At 51.1% G+C, this 5,409-nt stretch overlaps 1 pseudogene; it reads right to left on the bottom strand.

Annotated features, from left to right (window-relative positions):
* Positions 1-4,471: 4,471 nt before the first annotated feature.
* On the bottom strand, positions 4,472-4,553 carry LOC122240593 (annotated as a pseudogene).
* Positions 4,554-5,409: the final 856 nt, after the last annotated feature.

Genomic DNA, 5,409 nt, shown 5'->3' with positions numbered 1-5,409 from the left:
GAAGCAGAAAGAGGAAGCGACACCGGCCAGGCCTGTGTCTGCACAAGTGACTCCTCACAGCATTGCCCAGCTTCTTAGAACTGTGGACACCGAGATACCGATTTTTTGTTTCCTCTGGGCCTCGCTGACTTTGTCAATGCTGTTCCCTGTGCCAGCAGCGCCCCCCCTGGACACACCTGCGCGTCCTCGGTCAGCTCAGCGACCAGTGGCTTCGTGCCGCCCCCCGGGGGAGGCGGGGGGGCGGTGGCTGCGATAACCAGGGCAGGGGACAGCCCAGAGCCAGACGGAGCTGGGCCGGCTCCCACCTGTACTCCTGCTCAGAGTGTAACTTTATGCGAGTTACTGGCGTGTGACCTTGCCGGGTCTCGGGACCGCCCCCCCAGCAACCCCGTTACTCCCCCCGTGAGCATCTACAAACACTCAAGGGCTGTGGAGATAACCAAATGAGGTGCTGCAGACAACCCCCGAGGGTTAGCCCGTATTGTTTTGATTCCCCTGGTGACCTGTTTTGCACCTCCCCATCCTGTCCCGCAGTCCTCAGTGCGCAGGGTGGTCTTTCCCCGCCCCCCCCCCTTACAATCCTATGTGTGGCCCGCATTTCTCTCCCCGTCGCCCGGCAGGTGCCCCCGGGGCACAGAGGAGGGTCTTGGCGACTGTACGTGGGCTAAACGGACGAACAACCCTGAGCACAGCAGCGTTGGGGCAAAGGCACAGTGAGCGAGGCACGTCCCCGGGCGCAAAATTTTAAGGAGCACCCAAACACTCAGTAGCTACGACGAATAACATTTTTGTGCGACGTTGTGAAAAACTGGGGCAAAAAACCCGCAACAAAGTGTGAGATTTTAGTTTGTTTATTTGAGAGAGAGAGAGCGGGGGGAGCGGGGCCGAGAGAGAGGGCAGGACGCCCGTGGTGAGGACCCGGGCTCCTGGTTGACAAGCCGTGGGCAGTTAGGAAGGCTTCCCTGGCAGGCCTGTGGGGAAAGCCGCCATTGCACACCAGACTCGGGGTATACACTGTGTCTTCTCTGAGGGGGCCTCTGGGGGAGCTGCGGTCAAGGACTCAGGGCCCCTGGCGGGCGGCGATCTTTCACATATCTGCATCAAAGGCCTTTGGGAGAGGCCCTCTTCAAAGGGGCACACCCGGAAGACATATTTCCCTCCCCCCGCTCTGACTCAACACCCCATTCTTTCCACTCTGAGCCCTCGCCCTCCCCCAACCCCAGGCTCGGGGAAAATGGCCAGAGCCTTTTTTTTTGTTCTGGCCTCCTCGACGGTGAGAGGATCCACGCACCCTCCATTCCACCCTATGGGGGGAATGGAAAAGGCGCTGTCTGCAGGTGCAACGTCCGGCTTCTTCCAGCCATTAGTGGTTAAGGCTCTACCCTTTCCCTGCGGCCGGTGGCTGTAACTGGCTACTCTGGTACCTGCCGCTGCGTTCCCTGTCCCAGCTCGGCCGAGCTCCTAACAGCAAGCCGGTCAAACCCCTTCCTCCGGTGGGCCAAGCGCCCCCCAGCCTCTGGGCTTCCTGTGTGACAAGCGCCGATCAGGGTGAGGGAGTGTGTGACCTGGACGCAGCAGGGAGGTGGCCTGAATACAGGACATCAGAATTTAACAGGCTGCACCTTTTAATTTTTTTTAATGTTTATTTATTTTTGAAAGAGAGAGAGAGAGAGCACAAGTGCGGGAGGGGCAGAGAGAGAGAGAGAGGGAGAGGGAGACACAGGCTCCAGGCTCCAAGCTGTCAGCCCAGAGCCCGAGGCGGGGCTCGCACTCTCGAACCCTCGGGATCGTGAGCTGAGCCAAAGTCGGACGCTCAACCGGCTGAGCCGCCCAGGCGCCCCAACAGCCTGCAGCTTTTAAAAGAAAGTTGCCAATGGTACAAAACCAGGCAACAAGAACGAGATAAGGAAATAGAACAAGAAAAGCTCGATGATGTTCTTGAGGGGCGCCTCTAAACTAAAGGAAATAAACTAAAATTTGACACCTTGTTGCGGGTTTTTCACAACATCGCGCTAAAATGTTATTTATCTTAGCTACTGAGTGTTTGGGTGCCCCTTAAATTTTGCATCCGGGAATGTGCCTCGCTCACTGTGCCTTTGCCCCAACCCTGCTGTGCTCAGAGTTATTCATTCGTTTATTCCACATACAGTCGCCAAGACCTTCCTCTGTGCCGGGGGCACGTGCTGGGTGATGGGGAGAGAAATGCGGGCCACACGCAGGATTGTGGGAGATCCCACAAGGCGAGATGGGGTGTGTGGTCACTCAGCGTGGCTCTGACGAGAGGGGTAGGTAATGCACGGATCCCACCTAGCTCCCGGGAAGCTTGCTTTCCGCCTTGGACAACTGCCTAGCTCCTCTCTGCCCGGGAATTAGGAAGGTTGGCTCATATAATAAAAAAAAAAAATTCTCTACTGTTTGTGCATTTGAAATATCTTCAAGTTCCGTATGCTGAAGTGCACCAGTCCTAAGTGTCCAGCGCAATGCATATTTATAAACCTACACAGTCGTAAAACCGCTAGATCAACTATAGAACGTTCCGAGACCCCAGGAGGTCCCTCTGTGCCCTTTCCCCATCACAACCCCTCAAAGGTAACTGTTACTCTGGTTTCTCTCACTGTAAACTGACTGCCTGTTTGTTTTTACAACTGTGGTAAAAGATACATAACATCAAATCTGCCGTGTTGACCACTTTGAAGTGCACGGTTCAGCGGCCGTTCAGTACATTTCACACTGTTGGGCGAATTGGGTGAATTCCCTTTGACCACCGTCCATCTCCGGAACTCATTCGTCATCTCAAAAACCAGGAGTTGGTACCCGTGAAACAGTAACTCCCCACTCTCCCTCCTCCTAGCCCCTGGCGACCATCATTCTACTCCTTGCCTTTACGAAGCTGAATCATATGAATCTTTATGAATCTCTGGGCGCTTCGTATAAGTGTAATCCTACGATATGCGTCCTGTGGTGACTGGCCTATTTCACTCACTGTCATGTCTTCATGTCTTCATGGTTCATTTACATTGTTGCATGAGTCAGATTGTTGCACGTCCTTCTTTTAAAGGCTGAATAATATTCCACGGTATGGTGAAACCCCATTTTGTTTATCCATTCATCTGTTGATGGCCATTTGGGCTGTTCCGCTGTCGTGAGCAAAGCTGCTGTGAACAGCAGTATACCAACATTTGCCCAAGTCTCTGCTTTCGATTCTTTTAAGAACGTACCCAGATGTAGGGGCGCCTGGGTGGCTCAGTCAGTTGAGCGTCCAACTTCGGCCCCGGTCGTGATCTCGCGGTTCATGAGTCCGAGCTCCGCGTCGGGCTCTGCGCTGACGGCTCAGAGCCTAGAGCCTGCTTCGGATTCTGTGTCTTCCTCTCTCTCTGCCCCTCCCCACCTCGCGCTCTGTCTGTCTGTCTCTCTCTCTGAAAAATAAATAAAAACATTAAAAAAAAAAAAAAGAACGTATCCGGAAGCAGAATTGCTGATCGTATGGTACTTCTGTTGAAATAGTTAGAATTGCCGAATCATTACACTGTATGCCTAAAACTAATATTAACACTGTGTGCTAATTATTCTGCAACAACAACAAAAAAACTAAACAGCTCTTCCAATAAATATTAAACACTGTACATGAGAAGAATCACTTTGTCGGCTTAACTGGGCACGTTGTTAATTTCCCAGTGGCTTATAAAATGAGAACGCATCTTACCATTGGTGACATCTTAGAGTCTATGAAATTCGGGACAATGCTGACAAGAACACGACACTGGCAATGGTCCTGGGCTGAGCCTTTTCCCGAGGTGGCCAGACAGTGGACCCCGTGCTTCACTCACACGATCTCTTCTATTCCTGACAATATCCTTTAAGTAGCCATTATTATTTTCATGTTACAGATGAAGAAACTGAGACATAAAAAGTGAAGTAACGTGTCAAAGGGAACATAGGTCGTCTATGGTAACACTGTAGTTACTACGGTCAATTTTTTTCTTTTTGCTTTAATTCCAAAGCAATTTCAAAATACAGAAAGCATTAAGGGTGGCACAAAACACCTCAATACTCCCTTTGAATGACGTCACGACGCCATTCAAGCCTCAGTGTCTCAGTCACGCCTTTTATAACAAAGGATCCAACCCAGGATCCAACACGTCTCCGTGTGTAGACGTCACGCCTCTACAGGCTCCTTCAACCTGGAATGGCTGCCCCTCTCTTCCCTCTGCCATCTGTGAAGTCTGCAGGCCAGGCATTTTGCAGAACGTTCCCTGTTTAGGCTGGTCTGGGGTTTTCCTCAGGATTCAACCCAGGTTATAATTTTTGGTCAGGATCACAGAGAAGTGATGCTGGATTCTTCTCAGGGCATCCTGTCAGCTTTCAAGTTTGCTCTGTCCAGTTGCTGGGGAGGTTCACTCTGCTCACGTGATGAAGATGATGTTGCCCAAACTTCTCCATTGTCAAGTTAGTCCCTCCTGCCCCCCCCACTCCCCCGACCTTTTGTTTTCAATTAGCAATAATCGCGCCTCAGATAAACCTCATTGGCTACGATACTGCCACTGCGCAAAGCTCCCCCGACCTTTTGAATTAACCAATGAGTATTTTGTGGAGAGGTTTTTGGAGACTGTGTGAAATCCTTTCATCCCCCTCCTTCCACCCGCTGATTTAGCAAGGAGTGATGCTCCTTAACTCAATTGCCCCTTTTGAGTGTATCCTTCCTTTTACGTTTGTTCGTTGGCACTAACTAACTAAAGAAAGAACTTTATTTTCTTCCCATGTTTTTAGCCCCTTATTTAATCAATGTAAACCCATGGCTTCCTGCTTTATTAAATGGATACCATCGATCACTATGATTATTTGTTTGGATGTTTTGATCAGCCCAGGTTTGGCCAGTAGGAGCTCCTTCAAAGTGGCTCCTGTGGCCTTTGGACATATCTCCCTTAGTCCTCAAGGCCTTCCTGATGTTCGGGCACTGTAAGATACGCCCATCTTATCTTGGACTTCTCCTGCCCCAGCCTTAGGCTCCGGCATTTCTCCAAGGAATTCTAGTTGTTTCTTTCTTTGGTGTTGTGTTGTGTTGTGTTGTGTTGCGTTGTGTTGTGTTGTGTTGTGTTTAGTTAGTGGAGAATGGTAGTTAGGGCTCACTGCTGCTCAGGCCCTCACGGTGGACAGAGCCAGGAAGTGGATGAACGGATGTATGCACGCATGAACCCTGTTTTCACACCTCTCGTTATGTGTAGATCTATCAGTTTTTGAAAATCCCAAGTTCACATCGACACTCCTTTCCAATGGAACGACACAGCGTCCATTCCAGCCTGCACCTCGCCTCTTGGCTGTGAGAAACCACACTGTTGTTGTCCTCACTATGTTTACTCGGTTGCTCGCCCACCTGCACGCAGCCCCCTTCCCTGCTGGGCTGCTGCCCTG

The sequence above is a fragment of the Panthera tigris genome, chromosome B4 (genome assembly GCF_018350195.1).
Source record: "Panthera tigris isolate Pti1 chromosome B4, P.tigris_Pti1_mat1.1, whole genome shotgun sequence".
In the NCBI taxonomy this organism is placed as follows: Eukaryota; Metazoa; Chordata; class Mammalia; order Carnivora; family Felidae; genus Panthera; species Panthera tigris.
This window is presented reverse-complemented; position numbering and strand designations above follow the sequence as displayed.